The sequence below is a fragment of the Schistocerca serialis genome, unplaced genomic scaffold, assembly GCF_023864345.2.
Source record: "Schistocerca serialis cubense isolate TAMUIC-IGC-003099 unplaced genomic scaffold, iqSchSeri2.2 HiC_scaffold_1260, whole genome shotgun sequence".
In the NCBI taxonomy this organism is placed as follows: domain Eukaryota; kingdom Metazoa; phylum Arthropoda; class Insecta; order Orthoptera; family Acrididae; genus Schistocerca; species Schistocerca serialis.
This window is the reverse complement of record NW_026047470.1, coordinates 1,231,174-1,254,439: the sequence shown is the minus strand read 5'-3', so window position 1 is coordinate 1,254,439 and position 23,266 is coordinate 1,231,174. Positions and strand designations below refer to the sequence as shown.

Below are 23,266 nucleotides of genomic sequence, written 5' to 3'. Positions count from 1 at the left end.
CGTAAAAGAGCCGCCTCACGTAAGGTCAGTACACAAACTCACAGACGACATAAACCTCGGGACCCAACTCCCCGGTAATAACAAGTCGAGAGAGGATAAATACTTCACTACAACATATACAGCAAAGTTCTCTTGACCAGTGAACAGGTTGAATAAAACCGAAGCCTTTGTCCCGGTTGTAAAACAAATCCAATAACTTATTTGAAGTTAAGATTAAAGAGCCACTGAATGTTAATTCGCCTCAATATGCTAGATGAAGTTCGTAGATTCTAACAAGCGACATAGTGAAACTGGAATTGCTACCTGTCAGGGATCAAAATTATTAGTATCTAAAATGTAGAACAGATATCAGTACAATCTTCATAAAAATAGGAGTAACCTTCAGACTAGCATCCACAATTTAGGCTATACAAATGGCCTTTTATTAACTTAATGATCACATCAAAGTTTCTCAATTGTCCTCAAGAAATTATTTTAGCACAGTTTTACGTATAACTTAACAGACGGAAGCATCATATAAGGTATTCCACTTATTGCTTCTGAAGTTTGTTCTTCCCCAAGGAAGAGAGTTAAGCAGGTACCACAAAACGTTTTAAAATCAGATTATATGGAAAATGGGTGAGCGAAATACAGCAAAGAAACTGAAAAATCGAGCGGAAGGCCAGAGCGAAGCGCTTCAAAAACATGCAGCAGCAGGCAATGGAGACATGTCTCCGGAGAACATACAAATGAGGCTCACCGTAAACATAAGGAATCGGAATCGCACTCTTTCCTCGAGCAAGGAACCCAAAGAAGGCGTTGACTCGGCGACCGGCAAATCCTGTGGGCTACACCGAATTGGACCACATTCTCCGGGGGGAATCCGGGTGCTGCACGGACAATTACAGCAATGGCAGGAGAGGTGTCTGCGCCAGCACGGCACGCACCACATTACATCGAGAGCGCCGACCATCAACGATAGCATCAGAAAAACCGTGTGCCCGCTATGCTGACCAGTCGCTCTCCAGGAAGCCCCTACATTCCACCGAACACACAATCCTCCGTAACCGGCCAGTCCTGATCGCTTCCCCGCCTTTCAGCGCAACCCACTTCCTCTCTTCCACCAGAGTAGAAACCAAAGATCCTCTAACCGGGAAAGAACGTGCTCTACTCGGCGTTCGAAAGCTATCAAACTTTTTTTCTTTGCTGAGTTTCAATTTGCCCCCCCCCCCCCCCAAGGGGGCCGGCTGACAGCAGCTTAGTAAGCCGCTCTTCAACCTAAAGAATTTGTTTTAAAAAGATGAAGATAATAAATAATAAAATCAGGCGATAAAATCGGTGACTTAAATGGTAAAAAGACGCAAAATCGTGGAATTTAAAACATAAAACAAAACGTTGATGATGCTAATAAAATACGTATGAAGCAGACAGGTAAAATAATAGACAGACAATTAAAAAACACAGTCTGGTTTCTGTTCACAAGAGATATAAAATTCACACCTGCGACAGCATGGTTTCTGTTCGCAACACTTTGGAAAGACGAACAACACTGAACATTCACTTGAACACTGCACTAAAAGTTGGCGAATATGACATACCACAGCCGAGGGCAGACAGGGGGAACCTGGACAGATGATGGGAAAGGAAAGAGGGTGAAGGAGAGGACAAGGACCCATAAGAGGGGGGGGGGGGTGCTCGGCTGGCGCGACAGGGAGTGGGGAAAGGCAGAGGAGGGGAATACAAAAGGACTCGGGTGGGAGGAGGGAGACAGAGAGAGGTTAGGCAGAGAGAAAACAGGATGGAAGGGGGGCAAGAGGGAGCCAGGGGAAAGGACAGAGGAAAGGAGGGGGGTGAGGATCAGAGTTGATAGGAGGGATAAATGAAGGGAGAGAGGGCATCATCCAGGAGGGGGAGTTGATGGAGCCATCTTGGGAAAGGAGATGAAGGGTGTAGAGATGGAGGGTAGGGGGGACACAACAGTGAAGGCGTGGCAGAGGGCGGGGATTGGAGAGGAGCGGAGCAACCAGGGAGTGAGGGGGATCAAGGCGGCAGGAGGTGTAGAGTATGTGGGTATGTTCGAGGAATAGGAGCAGATGGGGGAAAGGAATGGGGTCATAGATCCGCGTGGGGGACGGGAGGCGTATACGGAAGGCGAGGCAGAGTGCATGGCGCTCGAGGATCTGTAGGGGCTACCAAACTCTGCTCACAGCTCAGATATGAGATGGAGTGTAGCCATATATGGAAGTGAAACATGGGCGATAAATAGTTTGGACAAGAAGAGAATAGAAGCTTTCGAAATGTGGTGCTACAGAAGAATGCTGAAGATTAGGTGGGTAGATCATATAACTAATGAGGAGGTATTGAATAGGATTGGGGAGAAGAGAAGTTTGTGGCACAACGTGACTAGAAGAAGGAATCGGTTGGTAGGACATGTTCTGAGGCATCAAGGGATTACCAATTTAGTATTGGAGGGCAGTGTGGAGGGTAAAAATCGTAGAGGGAGACCAAGAGATGAATACACTAAACAGATTCAGAAGGATGTAGGTTGCAATAGGTAGTGGGAGATGAAGCTTGCATAGGATAGAGTAGCATGGAGAGCTGCATCAAACCAGTCTCAGGACTGAAGACCACAACAACAACAATATCGAAGATGAACAAGTACTCATATCGCTTAAGGTTAGCGCTTTAGAGCCCTTGTTTACTGAATATTTATTTCTTGTACTGTTGTAAGTGTGATGTAGTCAGTCATACGACCACACCGCCACCTGAGAGATCGAACCGCCGGATGCGATCCTCTCGATAAACGGAACAGAAGAACGGCTGTGTTAGCCAGAGAGTACACAGGCAGTTGCAGTACTTATGCTCCCCGCGAGGCGTCGCTAGGCCACTTCATGTGCAGCAGGAGAGTAGTGCAGTTGCGCCAGTCTACAGTTTGTAGCCGTGCTCAGTGGTCAGCCAGCGTCGATGTTAGTCATCGTCTGCAGCTCAGTCACTGCTGCCACCAAGTCTTTGTAACTCCGTTCAAGTTAGTCTTCAATTTCACCGGATTCGACATTCAAGATTACGAGAGATTAATTCGTCACTGCAAGATTTGTGACTTGTAAATTATGTCATTCTACAGACGCTTAGTCTAGTCGCGTCTTCTATAATTGTCAACCAACTGATCATGGACTACAGCAAAGTTAATGGCTGGCTCTGAGCACTATGCGACTTAACTTCTGAGGTCATCAGTCGCCTAGAACTTAGAACAAATTAAAATTAACGAACCTAAGGACATCACACACATCCATGCCCGAGGCAGGATTCGAACCTGCGACCGTAGCAGTCGCTCCGTTCCAGACTGTAGTGCCTAGAACCGCACGGCCACTCCGGTCGGCAGCAAAGTTAAATAATAAATACTTTCTTATTTTGTACTCCTGATATTTAATTGTGTTTTTCTGTTGTACCTACGAAGCAGTCTTGGCATAGTGGAATGCACGTTTCCACCTCCTTGGCTACCTCATATTTGCCACCCCATGTTGATGGACTCGATTATGGTGGAAGATGGAGAGGCATCAGTAAGAAACCTAATCATACTGTTTGTCAGTGTTTTTCTGGGACACCATGTATTTACAATGAGAACTGGAGAATTTTATGCGATATGTGAGTAGATAAAGGAAGACATGAATTTTTTGAAAAAATGGCAATTACGAGGGCTATTCGGAAAGTAATGAACAATAGGTCGCGAAATGGAAACCACTGTGAAAATCAAAACTTTTATTTGCAACAGTTAGCTACAACTTCCAGCTACTTACCTCCATAGTCGCTGATCCGACTTAGACGTTTGTCGTAACGTTGTACCAACTTTCCATTACCCTCGTTATAGAAGGCAGCCGCCAGTGCCTTCCGCCAATTTTCTTCGCTAGCCCACAGCTCGTTGTCTGTGTCAAAATGTTGTCTTCATAGCCAGCGGTTCGTGTGAGCAGAGATGAAACTCAGAGGGAGACAATTACGGGCTGTATTGTGGGTAATCAAACATTTCCCATTGAAAACGATGCAGGAGCATCTTCATTGCCCCTGCAGAATGCGGCTGAGAATTGTCATGAAGAAGAAAATTCACGACAGGTATGTACTGTTGGCTGCATAACTTCAGGTGAAATTTCTCACCAGGCCCTCATACTTGGCGGGAGACACTATTGTTCTAGGTATCTTTATGCGCTCCCTGTGTCCTGAGAACTAAAAAGATCGACGTAATGCAATCGTCGGACATACTAGAGACACCGCCCAACACATCTGTGCAAAATTTCATCGAGTTTTCACTGTGATTTCCATTCCGCGACCGATCGTTCCTTACTTTCCGAATAACGCTCGTAGATACATGCTAATCAGGGCATATATGATGAATTTTGTGTTAAAATGACTTAGGTATTCGGTGAGCAGAAAAAAAATGATACTCGAACCGAGACAGGAACTAGCGATCCAACAGTTATTAGTCTTGAGTCTCGAGCGCTACCTATTTTGTTTTCCACCTTCATATACAGGGTTGTTATAATTACACTACTGGCCATTAAAATTGCTACACCAAAAAGAAATGCAGATGATAAACGGGTATTCATTCCACAAATATATTATACTAGAACTGACATGTGATTACATTTTCACGCAATTTGGGTGCGTAGACCCTGAGAAATCAGTACCCAGAACAACCACCTCCGGCCGTAATAACGGCCTTGATGCGCCTGGGCATTGAGTCAAACAGAGCTTTGATGGCGTGTACAGGTACAGCTGCCCATGCAGCTTCAACACGATACCACAGTTCATCAAGAGTAGCGACTGGCGTATTGTGACAAGCCAGTTGCTCGGCCACCATTGACCAGACGTTCTCAATTGGTGAGAGTTCTGGAGAATGTGCTGGCCAGAGCAGCAATCGAACATTTTCTGTATCCAGAAAGGCCCGTACATGCGGTCGTGCATTATCCTGCTGAAATGTAGGGTTTCACAGGGATCGAATGAAGGGTAGAGCGATGAGTCGTAACACATCTGAAATGTAACGTCCAATGTTCAAAGTTCCTCAATGTGAACAAGATGTGACCGAGACGTGTAACCAATGGCACCACATACCATCACGCCGGGTGATACGCCAGTATGGCGATGACGAATACACGCTTCCAATGTGGGTTCACCGCGATGTCACCAAACACGAATGCGACCATCATGATGCTGTAAACAGAACCTGGATTCATCCGAAAAAATGACGCTTTGTCATTCGTGTACCCAGGTCCTTCGTTGAGTACATCTTCACGGGCGCACCTGTCTATGGCGCAGCGTCAAGCGTAACCACAGCCATGGTCTCCGAACTGATAATCTATGCTGCTGCATACGTCGTCGAACTGTTCGTGCAGATGGTTGTTGTCTTGCAAACGTCCCCATCTGTTGACTCAGGGATCGAGACGTAGCTGCACGACCCGTTACGGCTATGAGGATAAGATGCCTGTCATCTCGACTGCTAGTGATACGAGGCCGTTGGGATCCAGCACGGCGTTCCGTATTACCCTCCTGAACCCACCGATTCCATATTCTGCTAACAGTCATTGGATCTGGACCAACGTGAGCAGCAATGTCGCGATACGATAAACCGCAGTCGCGATAGGCTACAATTCGGCCTTTATCAAAGTCGGAAACGTAATGGTACGCATTTGTCCTTCTTACACGAGGCATCACAACAACGTTTCACCAGGCAACGCAGGTCAACTGCTGTTTGTGTATGAGAAATCGTTAGGAAACTTTCCTCATGTCAGCACGTTGTAGGTGTCGCCACCGGCGGCAACTTAGTGTGAATGCTCTGAAAAGCTAATCATTTGCATATCACAGCATCTTCTCCCTCTCGGTTAAATTTCGCGTCTGTAGCGCGTCATCCGCGTGGTGTAGCTATTTTAATGGCCAGTAGTGTAAGTTTTCGCTACTTGAGATAGTGTAGATGGTAAGCTGTTTACAGTATGCGTACCCAGCTGCATAGTAATGATGTTCAGACTGTAGGATTGCAGGATTTGGGTTCTTCAAATGGTTCAAATGTCTCTGAGCACTATGGGACTTAACATCTATGGTCATCAGTCCCCTAGAAATTAGAACTACTTAAACCTAACTAACCTAAGGACATCACACAACACCCAGTCATCACGAGGCAGAGAAATTTGGGTTGTTACTAATGTTAGTGTCATGACTTGTCATTAGACGCCGGTACTGGTACGGCAACGTAGGGTTGAAACACAAGCATCGGTGTGCCTTACACTTGCAGACAGTCGACATGAGTCCGGACAAGGTGAGCAGGGCGTACTCGAAAAACTGTTTTATCACGACGACACCAACAGCGGTTCTGCTCTTCGCGAGTGTCGACATATTGAGGATTACGGGGAGGTCTTCTTTCCGTATCGGTGTTGCAGAAAGTGATTCGGAAGTTGGAATCAACTGGCGATTTGGGAATTGCTCCCTGGAGAGGCCGACAGCCAATTGTAGCACACGTTGTTGAAGAAGATGCTTGTGCCATGGCTGAGAATGTTGGGCGTAGAGTACTATTTTCAGGCAGTGCTCGGTCTGTGTCACGGCAGCTCAACATTCCGTGGTCTACATTTGTTTCTCGCGACAGCAGAGCAACCTCTACGACCTTTCCGGGCTGTCGTGGATGTAGATGGTCGTCGCACTGAGCAACGTTTGTCACCTGGAATTTAAAGTTGGTACACAAGTAGCAGATTTTAGCGTCTCATGTGGAAATTCAAATGTGTTTACTTAAATGGTTTATTCTTCCGCATGTTCAAATGTCTACACAAAGTTTCAATGTCCTATAATCACTAGAGTGTCATCGAGGCCCTCTGTAGTAGCGGAAGTTATTACTCTGTTTTATTTATTTTATTTTATTTTACACTTTATCGAAATGCACCTCTGTTCAAACATTCGCAGAAGTAGGTAATCGAACCAAGGCCGCGAGTATTCAACCACAAAGCCACACTACCTGTGGAATAGTGGACCTTAGTTTCTATGTTAGAGAGGCTGGGAAAACTTCAAAGTCGATTTTTTGGACAATTTTTGACAGTTACGTCGGTATGCCATGAAGAGTCGATTAAGCCGTGGTAAAAACTGCTGTTCCGAAGAGCCCGCCGCAGCGCATCGTGTGAAACAGTCGCCCTCCGTTTTTGGCGGTGGCGCCGCTGCGGCAATCGCAGCTTTGGTGTCTCCCTCTGGTGGGAAAGGGGAAAGGTTGCCAGTTCACGTGCATTTAAGGGGCGCTATGAGCTCGCCAGTAGGTCAGTCTGGGTCTGTCTCTCGTCCGCATTTGTTAGGCAGTTAGTGTCTGTCTGTCGTTCGGAGTGCTAGTATGTCTGTCGTTCGGATCAACCTTTAAAGCCGGCAAAATGAGAGTCTTTCCACTCCGCCAGTAAGAGAACTCGGCGAGTGGTCGCCCGGTCGGGGCTTAGTTCCTGTATGTGAGTCGGCGCGTTAGGCCGCCAGTCTGCTCGAGTTTGCTCAGGCAATGGTCGTTGGCGGTTGGATCGATCGGTTGGTCGGTCACGCACTGAGACACAAGATGACTTGTCCGTCTTGAGGGTCGGCGCATGTGAGGTCGCCACGTGAGTCCAGTGGGCCGCGGCGTGTAGCTAGGAGTAGTGACTTCGCGGTCGACTCGAGAGCAACAGGAGTCAACCCACGACATCAGTCTGGCCGGTGCGAGCTGCGACGCCGTGAGACGGGAGATCGGCGCGCCTTCCTGCGTCCATTAAAGTGGCTGGCAGCGGACGGTTCGGGAGATCGATTTGGGGGTGCTGCGCCAGGTCTTCTCGAGAAATCGCAGTTTATTAGAAGTTAAGTGATTGGTGACATGTTGTTTGATTTACTCTTGTTAAATTCTACTTGTTTTCTTGTCGAGGTCACCAGTCGTTTTGCTTTGGCGTCGTCCCACCATTCTTCTCCGTTTGCCCACCCACGGGAAGGTGGTTGTTTATAAATTGGGTGGTCCGATTTTCCCTTGTGGAGTAGGGGCCGGTTAGAGCAACCTGCGGTTCGGGTTGTTCGGTAATCTCCCTATCAATCTACCGTACGTTAGTAGCTGCCTCTGTCATGTTAGTCGGATTTGGTGTGTTAACGAATTTATTGCTTGGAGTGTAACGACCTAATACCTGAAATATGTTTTGATCTTTGGAAACTTTGATATTATTGCGTATGATCTTGAGAGGCAGTATCTGTGTACTGTAAAGCGTCTTAACTATTGTTTGGCCAACCTTGTAGAATTTTATATAAGATTGCATTTCATGGGCTTTTATTTAAATGATCATTTTAGTATATAAAGTTGCCACCCTTTCACCGCAAGACTTTTCTTAGAAGTTAAAATCAAGTTGCACCTTCGGTGGCAAGGTTAATATTTTAATTCTTAGTGTTTTGTACCATTTATATCCCTCCTACGGGGGTGCATAGCTTGTGTGCTTGTGTAAATTGTTAAAACTCTTAAAGTTGTCTGGTGTGTTGCAGATTTGCACCAGTGTAGTCTTTCAGAGGCTGTTGTGAGCGGTCGTAAATACGGCCGTGTGAAAAGGGAGCGGCAAGGTTCTCTGCCCGAAAACCCATACAGTCAAAACTTGTTTCTTTCTGCCTCTGAATAAATTGTAACTTTGATATTTAGAGGGTGCTTTCTGATTATAATTGTAAATCTGTTTCTTTTAAAAAATTCTTTTAGGCACTATTAAAGTGACTAAAATTTCCATTTGTTAAAAGGAATTTGGTTATGATTTCATCAGTTATTCCCTGGCAACTACTTCCCTGCTTACATAGTGTGATTAAATGTGTTAATGTTCTTGATAAATCGCTAGTAAATAAAATAAATTCTTAAGAATATTCTTTGAAAATAAATCACGGTTCATCGATATTTGACTTTTGAACTTCACGCACTATTTATATAAAAGATAGCAAAAATGAAGAAACGTGGAAAGCATTTTGCTCGCAGGTTTTAGCAATAATTAGAGTATATTTATCATTCTGAGCATGAGGACAGGGAAAATCGTTATAAAGAATACTATTGTTGTTATAAGAAACTGTGACTGGCAGTAGCATGCCCTGAGTAATTTGCATGTCTCTCTGTATTAACCTGGTGACGGATTTTTATTGATTATAAATATTCTGGGGTGCATACAAATATGCAGAGCAACAGGAAACACTATGGCCAAGCAGGTCTGTGACCCGTGGACGGGATTGTGACAGGGGTGGCGTAAGATTCTTGGAAGTGAATTCGGGCTGGAATCCACAAGCGGTGGCAAGCATTGTCCTCCCACACGGCTCCTTGTGGCTGAGGTCTGGTCAAGGGTGGTACGGTGCCGCATGTGGCACTGAGCGCCGCCTTTCCATGCGTTTCAGACTTCTTTTCAAGGTAAGTGCAGGCCACAGACAGAAATTCTACCCTAATAGCGATTCTCTCTGAATTTCTCGAACCCAGTTCTGGGCAAACATACGGTTGTCGTACGTATTTGTAATATCACAAATGGTTCAAATCGCTCTGAGCACTATGGGACTTAACATCTGAGGTCATCAGTACCCTATAACTTAGAACTACTTAAACCTAACTAACCTAAGGACATCACACACATCCATGCCCGAGGCAGGATTCGAACCTGCGACCGTAGCGGTCGCGCGGTTCCAGACTGAAGCGCCTAGAACCGCTAGGCCACATCGGCAGGCTTGTGATATTAGATCCCAGCGTAGAAATGAATGCGTGTTGGTACTAGGTGAGAGCGTCATGTCGTCATTGGAGGCCGGAAGAGACGCGTTGTTTTTGGCGGGATTCTCTGTTGGAGGGAACCCTCGAGATTGGTCAGCAGTGGTCCGAAATTTTGCGGTTTGCGAATTGCAGTATTTGGCAGCAAGGAATATGCGTGAGTACCCCAAATGAAAGACTGGGCGATATGACGCGAGACTGTCGGGTTCGACATTACGATAGGACGTGAGGGTGCCCTCACCGATTTGGCGTACCTGCGCGGTAGAGACCGCCACATCTTGGAGTACCGGGAGAGTGCCGGACGACTCTGTCCATGCGAAGGAACCAGAACGTCTGCAGCGCACAGCTTGGCGCAGCACAATCTTACTTACTGTTGTAAAAGGAAGAGACCCTTCATTCAGACACAAACACCATTCTGTGGACGCGCAGGCGGTGGCTAAGAAAGGGGTATCTACATCTACATCTACATCCATACTCCGCAAGCCACATGACGGTGTGTGGCGGAGGGTACCTTGTGTACCTCTATTGGTTCTCCCTTCTATTCCAGTCCCGTATTGTTCGTGGAAAGAAAGATTATCGATATGCCTCTGTGTGGGCTCTAATCTCTCTGATTTTATCCTCATGGTCTCTTCGCGAGATATACGTAGGAGGGAGCAATATACTGCTTGACTCCTCGGTGAAGGTATGTTCTCGAAACTTCAACAAAAGCCCGTACCGAGCTACTGAGCGTCTCTTCTGCAGAGTCTTACACCGGAGTTTATCTGTCATCTCCGTAACGCTTTCGCGATTACTAAATGATCCTGTAACGAAGCGCGCTGCTCTCCGTTGGATCTTCTCTATCTCTTCTATCAACCCTATCTGGTGCGCATCCCACACTGGTGAGCAATAATCAAGCAGTGGGCGAACAAGTGTACTGTAACCTACTTCCTTTGTTTTCAGATTGCATTTTTCTAGGATTCTTCCAATGAATCTCAGTCTGGCATCTGCTTTACCGACGATCAACTTTATATGATCATTCCATTTAAATCACGCCTAATGCCTACTCCCAGATAATTTATGGAATTAATTGCTTCCAGTTCCTGACCTGCTATATTGTAGCTAAATGATAAAGGATCTTTCTTTCTATGTATTCGAAGCACATTACACTTGTCTACGTTGAGATTCAATTGCCATTCCCTGCACCATGCGTAAATTCGCTGCAGATCCTCCTGCATTTCAGTACAATTTTCGATTGTTACGACCTCTCGATATACCACAGCATCATCCGCAAAAACCCTCAGTGAACTTCCGATGTTATTCACAAGGTCATTTATGCATATTGTGATTAGCAACGGTTCTACGACACTCCCCTGCGACACACCTGAAATCACTCTTACTTCGGAAGACTTCTCTCCATTGAGAATGACATGCTGCCTTCTGTTATCTAGGAACTCTTCAATCCAATCACACAATTGGTCTGATAGTCCATATGCTCTTACTTTGTTCATTAAACGACTGTGGGGAACTCTATCGAACGCCTTGCGGAAGTCAAGAAACACGGCATCTACCTGGGAACCCGTGTCTGTGGCCCTCTGAGTCTCGTGGACGAATAGCGCGAGCTGGGTTTCACACGATCGTCCTTTTCGAAACCCACGCTGATTCCTACAGAGTAGATTTCTAGTCTCCAGAAAAGTCATTATACTCGAACATAATACGTGCTCCAAAATTCTACAACTGATCGACGTTAGAGATATAGGTCTATCGTTCTGCACATCTGTTCGACGTCCCTTCTTGAAAACGGGGATGACCTGTGTCCTTTTCCAATCCTTTGGAACGCTATGCTCTTCTGCTCCAAAATTCTACAACTGATCAACGTTAGAGATATAGGTCTATAGTTCTGCACATTTGTTCGCGTCCCTTCTTGAAAACGGGGATGACCTGTACCCTTTTCCAATCCTTTGGAACGCTACGCTCTTCTAGAGACCTACGGTACACCGCTGCAAGAAGGGGGGAAAGTTCCTTCGCGTACTCTGTGTAAAATGGAACTGGTATCCCATCAGGTCCAGCGGCCTTTCCTCTTTTGAGCGATTTCAATTGTTTCTCTATCCCTCTGTCGTCTATTTCGATATCTGCCATTTTTTCATCTGTGCGACAATCTAGAGAAGCAGCTACAGTGCAGTCTTCCTCTGTGAAACAGCTTTGGAAAAAGGCATTTAGTATTTCGGCCTTTAGTCTGTCGTCCTCTGTTTCAGTACCATTTTGGTCACAGAGTGTCTGGACATTTTGTTTTGATCCAAAATTTCTTAGGATTTTCTGCCAAGTCAGTACATAGAACTTTACTTTCGAATTCATTGAACGAGTCTCGCATAGCCCTCCTCACACTACATTTCACTTCGCGTAATTTTTGTTTGTCTGCAAGGCTTTGGCTATGTTTATGTTTGCTGTGAAGTTCCCTTTGCTTCCGCAGTAGTTTTCTAATTCGGTTGTTGTACCACGGTGGCTTGACAGGAGTACGTGGGGGGCCAGTTTCACGTTAGGCTCCACAGATGTGGTTGTGTCTGCTCTTCCACTGATCTCTACGGTGGACCACGTGACCAGGAAAACCCTTCCGTTGGGCAGCACAGTGGCTGCTCGTTCATCATGGCTGCTTTTCGCGTCCAGTGCAAAATTAAAGCTGACCCCAAAACTTAATAAATATTGAACCACATTTGTCACTGTATGGGCAGTAGACTCTTTTGAAGCGGAAAAACGGGCGATTGCGTGTGTGAAGACGCGCCTTCGATATCTGCATTAGTGGTGGTGGTGGTGGTGGTGGTTAGTGTTTAACGTCCCGTCGACAACGAGGTCATTAGAGACGGAGTGCAAACTCGGGTTAGGGAAGGATTGGGAAGGAAATCGGCCGTGCCCTTTCAAAGGAACCATCCCGGCATTTGCCTGAAACGATTTAGGGAAATCACGGAAAACCTAAATCAGGATGGCTGGAGACGGGATTGAACCGTCGTCCTCCCGAATGCGAGTCCAGTGTGCTAACCACTGCGCCACCTCGCTCGGTCTGCATTAGTTATGAGTTATTTTGAGTTAAGTGTTACAAATAATTCCTGAACTGTAAAAATGAATATCTCGGCAATGCATTATGCGGCTGCAGCAAACGAGGTGTTTAAGGATACATGTCGTAGAACTATTTCGGACTGTGATAGTGGATTTACTGAAATCATATTTAAATGAGAGCCTGAGAAGTGGACTTCGTACCATTAAAACAGCTCTTCTTACTAAATAAATAGAGAAACATTGAAAATAGTGACAGTACTGTAAACTTTAGATATACAGAAAAATATTTAATATATAATTTAAATTGTTTGTTAATGCTCACACTTATAAATCCGAAAACGCAGAAAAACCATAGAAATTATTGTTTATAAATAAACTCTGGCAGACAAAAGAGAACTGATAACAGCATAATATTTCTCGGAAAATACGTGCATAAAAGATTTAAGAATTTCAGCAATTTTCGTGTTCAGTGGTTTAACTGGGTGAACAGCGGCATTTTGAAGCGGAGTCTATGTTCGGACGCCGTTGGGGATCAGGCGGTGTGGGGTCTTGTTACGAGAAAGTTTTATCTGATGAGCGGTAAAATAGCCACTAGTTCGCGTGTGAATGATTCAGAGTTCCTACTTCCGGACATTGAAATTTTTCAGCATCTCGTGGACTTGTTACTCTTCGGGTTGCGTGTGACACAAGTCTTACATAGAAGGTTTCAGTGTGTAGCCATTGCGAAATTTGAAATTTTTGGTACTTTGGAACTTTAATGGTTTTCGAAAGATAATTCACGCAATTTGTCGTGGTTTATTCAACCGCCTCCTAGATCTTAAGAAACTCGGTCAGGCTCTGAAGTTAATTTATTGTGAACTATCTCTTTCAATTTTTCTATGTTCTTATTGGAAATTAACTCGAATTTATGAAACATTAAAAAATACGTGAGTGCGTATGTTATTTTTAAATACCAAGTCTTGCCTGCGTTAATATTAAATACTTTTGTAGAAGATTGGGTACATTTGCTACGAATGTGAGCTGGCGCTCCTTAGACGAAACGTAGCCAAACTTTTAAATCCAACCGCATTTCCGGGGGGGGGGGGGGGGGCTACTGAAGTGTTTGTGCTGTGCAATGCGTGGGTAAATCGATTCACGCAAGAGCACCCGGGAACTCCGAGCTGATACAGAACTTGAGAACAGTACATAATTCTGATTTTCGGCGAGTTGATAAGAGAGATTGTATTTTATTTCGTCATCCACACCACATGCACACTTCCACACAACTCATAAGGTCGCACGGTGAGCATAATTCGCAGCACCGGTAGACTAGTTCAGTCTGATTTCACACTTGTGGAATGCTGGACGATCGCCTGTCTCATCTCCATTGACCTGGTAATGAATGTGTAGAGTGCTGGGTTTTTAGTTATCAACTTCCAGCTACTGTTCCGATCGACAATTACGGGAGTAAATAGTTTTCAGTTATCATTGGACATCGAGAGAGTGTAAATTCTTAAGAGAGCAAGAAGTAATTTAACTGACAGTGGAATGACACAGATTTCTATTTAATCTTAACGCAAACTAGGATAGCTATAACTATCACAGGTTTTGATTATTTGTTTATGTGTTGATCCATTAAACGTTATTGTTGTTGCGGTCTTCAGTCCTGAGAATGGTTTGATGCAGCTCTCCATGCTAATCTATCCTGTGCAAGCTCCTTCATCTCCCAGTACCTGCTGCAACCTACATCCTTCTGAATCTGTTTAGTGTATTCATCTCTTGGTCTCCCTCTACGATTTTTACCCTCCACGCTGCCATCCAATGCTAAATTTGTGATCCCTTGATGCCTCACGACATGTCCTACCAACCGATCCCTTCTTCTGGTCAAGTTGTGCCACAAACTTCTCTTCTCCCCAATCCTATTTAATACCTCCTCATTAGTTACGTGATCTACCCACCTAATCTTCAACATTCTTCTGTAGCACCACGTTTCGAAAGCTTCTATTCTCTTCTTGTCCAAACTATTTATCGTCCATGTTTCACTTCCATACATGGCTACACTCCATACAAATACTTTCAGAAACGACTTCCTGACACTTAAATCTATACTCGATGTTAACAAATTTCTCTTCTTCAGAAACGCTTTCCTTGCTATTGCCAGTCTACATTTTATATCCTCTCTACTTCGACCATCATCATTTATTTTGGTCCCCAAATAGCAAAACTCCTTTACTGCTTCAAGTGTCTCATTTCCTAATCTAATTCCCTCAGCATCACCCGACTTCATTCTACTACATTATCCTTGTTTTACTTTTGTTGATGTTCTATCTTATATCCTCCTTTCAAGACACTGTCCATTCCGTTCAACTTCTCTTCCAAGTCCTTTGCTGTCTCTGACAGAATTACAGTGTCATCGGAGAACCTCAAAGTTTTTATTTCTTCTCCATGGATTTTAATTCCTACTCCAAATTTTTCTTTTGTTTCCTTTACTGATTGCTCAATATACAGACTGAATTACATCGGGGGTAGGCTACAACCCTGTCTCACTCCCTTCCCAATCACTGCTTCCTTTCATGCCCCTCGACTCCTATAACTGCTATCTGGTTCCTGCACAAAATGTAAATAGCCTTTCGCTCCCTGTATTTTACCCCTGCCACCTTCAGAATTTGAAAGAGAGTATTTCAGTCAACATTATTAAAAGCTTTCTCTAAGTCCACAAATGCTAGATACGTAGGTTTGCCTTTCCTTAATCTATTTTCTAAGATAAGTCGTAGGGTCGGTATCGCCTCCCGTGTTCCAACATTTCTACGGAATCCAAACTGATCTTCCCCGAGGTCGGCTTCTACTAGTTTTTCCATTCGTCTGTAAATAATTCGCCTTAGTATTTTGCAGCTGTGGCTTATTAAACTGATAGTTCGGCAATTTTCACATCTGTCAACACCTGCTTTCTTTGGGATTGGAATTATTATATTCTTCTTGAAGTCTGAGGGTATTTCGCCTGTTTTTTGTCAGGACTGGCTCTCCCAAGGCCGTCAGTAGTTCTAATGGAATGTAATTATGTAAACGTAATTATGAAGAAATATGAGTACTGAGTTTAATCATTGATTTCTGTTCCGCCTCTTCACGTACGTTATATTGTGGGTCTTTGCAAGAAGGTGCTAGCAATCAAGTCTAAATAATAAACAACATAATACTCCAGTCACGTAGCGTGAGAGCGAAATTTTGTGCAAATTCACCACTTTAAGAGCTATGCCTAGGGCTGTAATTTTCGGGTTATTCATTTAACATCGCACGCAGACATTTAAAGCTTAGTTCTTATAGAGGTGGCGTACCCAATACTGGCTTTGGAAGATTAAGGAAAATTCTACACCGCTGGGTTTTGGCAGCCTCCATGTGGTCTCCTTGTGAGTGAGAAGTGTGCGAATGACTTGTAGCATGGATACACCTACTGGTGAATATGTGAACCGGCTGACTCCAAGGTAGACTGCTAATTTCGTCATATAAGTTAAAAATCTACCACAGGTTCGTATCTCCATTCATGTTGAAAGTGTAATCTTGCAAAATGGGTTGAATACTTTTGATACACACCTTATTTTCCTCTTTGTTATTCAGTTTAAATACAAGAAATCTCTCAGAAAAAATATGGACAGCATCTAGTAAATTACAAATAAATATTTCACTTGTTCTGCTGAAAATAAACGTCGTCGATACACTGTAATGATAGAGAACAGTTCACCTGTTAAGACAGTTCTGAGAACCACGTAGCACGGACGCTGAACAGTCGTTCCTTCTTTAGTATGTCGTGCCTTGGCTTCGTTGGAGATGGGTTTTTCATTTTAAGCCTGAGAGACAATAACCTTACTTTTCAAATGCCAACAATATTCACGATATTTTTCACTTTCATGATAAAAACTCATATTTAAAGGAAGGGAGGAGGATTAGGACTTCCTCTGACAATAATCTAATTAGAGACAGAGCACAAGTTTAGATTGTTTCAAGGATGGGGAAGGAAATGGCCATTCCCTGTCAGAGGAACAAGTCGGACATTTACCTGGAGCGATTCAGGAAAATCATGTTAAACCTAAATGTGAATGGCTGTACGTGGATTTGAACCCTAGAATCAAATGATCAATTAATTTTTGTTTTGTTGCAATAAGTATAGCTATACTGATCCTGATAGCAATAATTATAATAGTTTAGTAAGAAAACATATTTAGTTCTTATATTTACTAGAAGCAAGAGTAGAATGTGGACTTTGTAGAGTGAAGATGTGGCATTTCTATAACAAACTGCGAACCTGACTCTCATGCAGTATGTTTTCTAGACAGCAGTTAAACGAGAGGGATGGTAAAATAAAAGAGCATTGGGTATCGGTCCATCAAATTTTTTTCCCATTTATCACATTTATTTTAAAAAAATACACAATTTTCGATTTTTCGAATGTAATGTTCGTAGCATCAGAAAACACTATTTGGGCGTTCATAAGCAAGTTGTGTAACGGGGACACTATGTTGAGACACCTATTACGTAAACGAAGTTTCACATGGTCTTGTGATAGAACGAAAACCCTTTTTAGGACTTTTTCACGGATCTCAGTAAACTGATTCCGTTTATTGTCTGCAGCCGACGGATGATACAGATAGAAGTCTCTCACCTGTAACAGAGAAGGCTGGATCAGACTCAGTTGTGGTTCATACCACCGAAGTCATACATTGCATGATATAAGATCAATGTACTTCATGTGGCTTAGAGAGTTTGGAAAACGTACAATTAGGTAAATAGGGGGCGTGATTAAAAGTGACCTGTTTAAAAGCACTGGAAGAAAAACCGGTTCACATTTGAAATTTTTATGTGCAATAAGTATCAGGCTTTTCAATAACAGTGATTCATATTATTAAACATGAGGTGGTTCTTGTGCGCTTAATACACCTAGAATAACCTAAAAGACTAGTTCAGCTAATTTTCCCAGAAACAAATGTTATAAAAATCTCTGGCAGACAAAAACAAAACTAAATTAAAAATGGCTCAGATCACTATGGGACTTGACTTCTGAGGTCATCAGTCCCCTAGAACTTAGGACTACTTAAACCTAACTAACCTAAGGACATCACACACACCCATGCCCGAAGCAAGATTCGAACCTGCGACCGTAGTGGTCGCTCGGTTCCAGACTGTAGCGCCTAGAACCGCTCGGACACCCGGCCGGCTAAAACTAAATTAAAAGAATCGTGCTATTTGAAGAAACATCAATGCAACTAGCGTTTACAGAATCTACAAGAAAGATTTTACCGGCTGAGCTGTCAAAATCCTTAGAAACTTTTGTTCTGCATAGTATCAGTCAAGGGAATAGGGCCGTCTGTCCATGCTGAATTCTGCCTTCAGAAACTACGCCACGTAAGATTATCAAATTGCAGTTCCTACTTTTGAATGTACCACAAGCGCCTAAACGATAACTACGGAAATGAAAGAGCATAGAAGTAGGAACAGTGCAAATCGCTCGCTAGAGGTACAACCACAATCGTTGATGCGGACCCCGTTAGATTCGGTAGTAAATAAGTGAATACGTACAGGGACTGGCGCCTATTCTGGCATCAGTTTACCGTAACTTGCAGGAATAACGAAGTGTACAACATTGTATGTCACTCCAACCTAGGAGGGCTTTGCGGAAAGTAAAGTCTATTAGCCTACAAATAAATACTTAGATAGTTAAAACAAATTTAAAAGATCTTAAAACTATATTGCTGCATTACTACTTTATATCAGTAGCAGTCAGATTTATACAAGCAACCAGTTCGACTACTGGCCGTTAAAATTGCTACACCACGAAGATGTGCTACGGACGCGAAATTTAACCTACAGGAAGAAGATGCCGTGATATGCAAATGATTCGCTTTTCAGAGCATTCACGCAAGGTTGGCGCCGGTGGCGACACCTACAACGTGCTGACATGAGGAAAGTTTCCTACCGATTTCTCATACACAAACAGCAGTTGACCGGCGTTGCCTGGTGAAACGTTGTTGAGATGCCTCGTGTAAGGAGGAGAAATCCGTACCATCACGTTTCCGACTTTGATAAAGGTCGTCGGATTGTATCCTATCACGCTTGCGGTTTATCGTATCGCGACATTGCTGCTCGCGTTGGTCGAGATCCAATGACTGTTAGCAGAATATGGAATCGGTGGGTTCAGGAGGCTAATACGGAACGCCGTGCTGGATCCCAACGGCCTCGTATCACTAATAGTCGAGATGACAGGCATCTTATCCACATTGCTGTAACGGATTGTGCAGCCACGTCTCGATCCCTAAGTCAACAGATGGGGGCGTTTGCAAGACAACAACCATCTGCACGAACAGTTCGACGACGTTTGCAGCAGCATGGACTATCAGCTCGGAGACCATGGCTGCGGTTAACCTTGACGCTACATCACGGACAGGAGCGCCTGCGATGATGTACTCAACGACGAACCTGGGTGCACGAATGGCAAAACGTCATTTTTTCGGATGAATCCAGGTTCTGTTTACAGCTTCGTGATGGTTGCATCCGTGTTTGGCATCATCGGAGTGAACGCACATTGGAAGCGTGTATTCGCCGTCGCCATACTGGCGTATCACCCGGCGTGATGGTATGGGGTGCCATTGGTTACACGTCTCGGTCACATCTTGTTTGCATTGACGGCTCTTTGAACAGTGGAAGTTACATTTCAGATGTATAACGACTCGTGGCTCTACCATTCATTCGATTCCTGCGAAACCCTACATTTCAGCAAGATAATGCACGACCGCATGTTGCAGGTATTACCAATTGAAAACGTCTGGTCAATGGCGGCCGAGCAACTGGCTCGTCACAATACGCCAGTCACTACTCTTGACGAACTGTGGTATCGTGTTGAAGCTGCATGGGCAGCTGTACCTGTACACGCCATCCAAGCTCTGTTTGAATTAATGCCCAGGCGTATCAAGGTCGTTATTACGGGCAGAGGTGGTTGTTCTGGATACTGATTTCTCAGGATCTATGCACGCAAACTGCATGAAAATGTAATCACATGTCAGTTCTAGTATAATATATTTGTCGAATGAATGCCCGTTTATCATCTGCATTTCTTCTTGGTGTAGCAATTTTAATGGCCAGTAGTGTAAATGTCAAGCCACAGGTGTTTAACAAAACGCGTCGCTTGTTTTGAATGACTCCTTCCAGTTTACGTAATATGTCACAGCAGGCTTCAGAAGTGACTGTACTTTTACATTTCATTCTATCCACAATGAAGATTCCTTTAGCATACTAAAGAAACAACAGCTATAAGCCATCTGGCTGGCGGAGGTGGTCATGTTTTTGTTTTGTTTGTTGGACCCTAAGATATGACCTTAGACCATTATCTGCCGCCTTGTCTCACGTCATCAGAGAAAACCGATGTCTCACCGCAATTGGTTGCTGACTACAGACAGACGGCCACATATCTCATCATCACCATTGGCCTAACATTATTACGCTAAAGGTACTCACTGTACACACTCCGTCTGTATACGACACAAATTTCACGACGAATGTAGATTTCTTTTCAATTTTTTGAGCCATTGGTTTCCTCACTGGTTTGATGCGCCCCGCCACGAATTCCTATCTTGTGCCAACCTCTTCATCTTAGAGTAGCACTTGCAACACACGACCTCATTTATTTGCTGGATGTTTTCCAATCTTAGTCTTCCTCTACAGTTTTCGCCCTCTACAGCCTCTAATACCAAGGAAATACGAAAAAATGGCTGACATCGAAATAAGTGTCCAAGGAATAGAAAAGCAACTGGAATCACTCAATAGAGGAAAGTCCACTGGACCTGATGGGATACCAATTCGATTCTACACAGAGTACGCGAAAGAACTTGCCCCCCTTCTAACAGCCGTGTACCGCAAGTCTCTAGAGGAACGGAGGGTTCCAAATGATTGGAAAAGAGCACAGGTAGTCCCAGTCTTCAAGAAGGGTCGTCGAGCAGATGCGCAAAACTATAGACCTATATCTCTGACGTCGATCTCTTGTAGAATTTTAGAACATGTTTTTTGCTCGCGTATCATGTCATTTCTGGAAACCCAGAATCTACTATGTAGGAATCAACATGGATTCCGGAAACAGCGATCGTGTGAGACCCAACTCGCTTTATTTGTTCATGAGACCCAGAAAATATTAGATACAGGCTCCCAGGTAGATGCTATTTTTCTTGACTTCCGGAAGGCGTTCGATACAGTTCCGCACTGTCGCCTGATAAACAAAGTAAGAGCCTACGGAATATCAGACCAGCTGTGTGGCTGGATTGAAGAGTTTTTAGCAAACAGAACACAGCATGTTGTTATCAATGGAGAGACGTCTACAGACGTTAAAGTAACCTCTGGCGTGCCACAGGGGAGTGTTATGGGACCATTGCTTTTCACAATATATATAAATGACCTAGTAGATAGTGTCGGAAGTTCCATGCGGCTTTTCGCGGATGATGCTGTAGTATACAGAGAAGTTGCAGCATTAGAAAATTGTAGCGAAATGCAGGAAGATCTGCAGCGGATAGGCACTTGGTGCAGGGAGTGGCAACTGACCCTTAACATAGACAAATGTAATGTATTGCGAATACATAGAAAGAAGGATCCTTTATTGTATGATTATATGATAGCGGAACAAACACTGGTAGCAGTTACTTCTGTAAAATATCTGGGAGTATGCGTGCGTAATGATTTGAAGTGGAATGATCATATAAAATTAATTGTTGGTAAGGCGGGTACCAGGTTGAGATTCATTGGGAGAGTGCTTAGAAAATGTAGTCCATCAACAAAGGAGGTGGCTTACAAAACACTCGTTCGACCTATACTTGAGTATTGCTCATCAGTGTGGGATACGTACCAGATCGGTCTGACGGAGGAGATAGAGAAGATCCAAAGAAGAGCGGCGCGTTTCGTCACAGGGTTATTTGGTAACCGTGATAGCGTTACGGAGATGTTTAATAAGCTCAAGTGGCAGACTCTGCAGGAGAGGCGCTCTGCATCGCGGTGTTGCTTGCTCGCCAGGTTTCGAGAGGGTGCGTTTCTGGATGAGGTATCGAATATATTGCTTCCCCCTACTTATACCTCCCGAGGAGATCACGAATGTAAGATTAGAGAGATTAGAGCGCGCACGGAGCCTTTCAGACAGTTGTTCTTCCCGCGAACCATACGCGACTGGAACAGGAAAGGGAGGTAATGACAGTGGCACGTAAAGTGCCCTCCGCCACACACCGTTGGGTGGCTTGCGGAGTATCAATGTAGATGTAGATGTAGATGTAGAAATCATTCCCTGATGTCTTAACAGATGTCCTATCATCCTGACGCTCCCTCTTGTCACCGTTTTCCACATATTATTTTCTTCTCCAATTCTACGCAGAACCTTCTCATTCTTTACCTTACCAGTCCGCCAAATTTTCAACATTCGTTTGTAGCACGTCTCAGACGCTTCGATTCTAGATATGTTTCAGTTTTCCTACAGTCCATGTTTCACTAACATACAATGCTGTGTTCCAAACGCACGTTCTCAAAAATTTCTTCCTCAAATTAAGGTTCAAATGGCTCTGAGCACTATGGGACTTAACATGTGAAGTCATCAGTCCCCTAGAACTTAAAACTACTTAAACCTAACTGACCTAAGGACACCACACACATCCATGCCCCAGGCAGGATTCGAACCTGCGACCGTAGCGGTCGTGCGGTTCCAGACTGCCGCGCCTAGAACCGCTCGGCTACTCCGGCCGGCTCAAATTAAGGCCTACGTTTGATATTAATAGAATTCTCTTGGCCAGGAATGCCCTTTTTGCCAGTGCTAGTCTGCTCTCGATGTCCTCCTTGGTCCGTCCGTCATTGGTTATTTATCTGCCTTCATCTACTTCGTGACTGTCAGTCCTGATGTTAAGTTTCTCGCTATTCTCTTTTCTGATACTTCTCATTACTTTCGTCTTTCTTTTATTTACTCTCAGTCCACTTTCTGTTTATCATTAGACTGTTCATTGGAATCAGCAGATCATGTAATTATTCTTTACTTTCACTCAGGATAGCAACGTCATCAGTAAATCGTATCACTGATATCCTTTAACTTCGAATTTTAATTCCACCCCTGATTCTTTCTTTTATTTCCATCATCGCCTCTTCTATGTCTAGAGTGAACACTAAGGGTCTTGGTTCTTGCATATACTGTGTATTAACCGTTCTGCCTTTAGCTTACCTCTATACACATTCTATACACCAACGTGAAGAGTCGTTTTGTTCCCAGTTCCTCCAATAATTTTAGAAATTCTGATGGAATGTTATCTATCCCTTCTGCCTTATTTGATCTTAAGTCCTCCAGAGGTCTCTTAAGTTCCGACTCTAATACTGGATCCCCTATCTTTTCTAAATCGACTCTTGTTTCTCCTTCTATCACGTCATGCAAACCTTCTCTCTCATAGAGGTCATCAATGTAATCTTTCCACCTATCCACTCTCTCCTCTTCATTTAACGGTGGAATTCCCGTTGCACTCTTAAAGTTGACACCATTGCTTTTAATTTCAC

The 23,266-nt window shown here is 44.0% G+C and overlaps 1 protein-coding gene across 23 annotated transcripts in view; it reads right to left on the bottom strand.

The window, feature by feature from the left end:
• Positions 1 to 17,086: 17,086 nt before the first annotated feature.
• Positions 17,087 to 23,266, bottom strand: part of LOC126438125 (putative mediator of RNA polymerase II transcription subunit 26) — an 89,873-nt gene continuing 83,693 nt past the window's right edge. For all 23 annotated transcript variants that reach the window (XM_050090497.1, XM_050090506.1, XM_050090491.1 and 20 more), the window contains one exon: positions 17,087 to 17,372. The gene's annotated coding sequence lies outside the window, so the exon portion shown is untranslated. The remainder of the gene's footprint in view (positions 17,373 to 23,266) is intronic.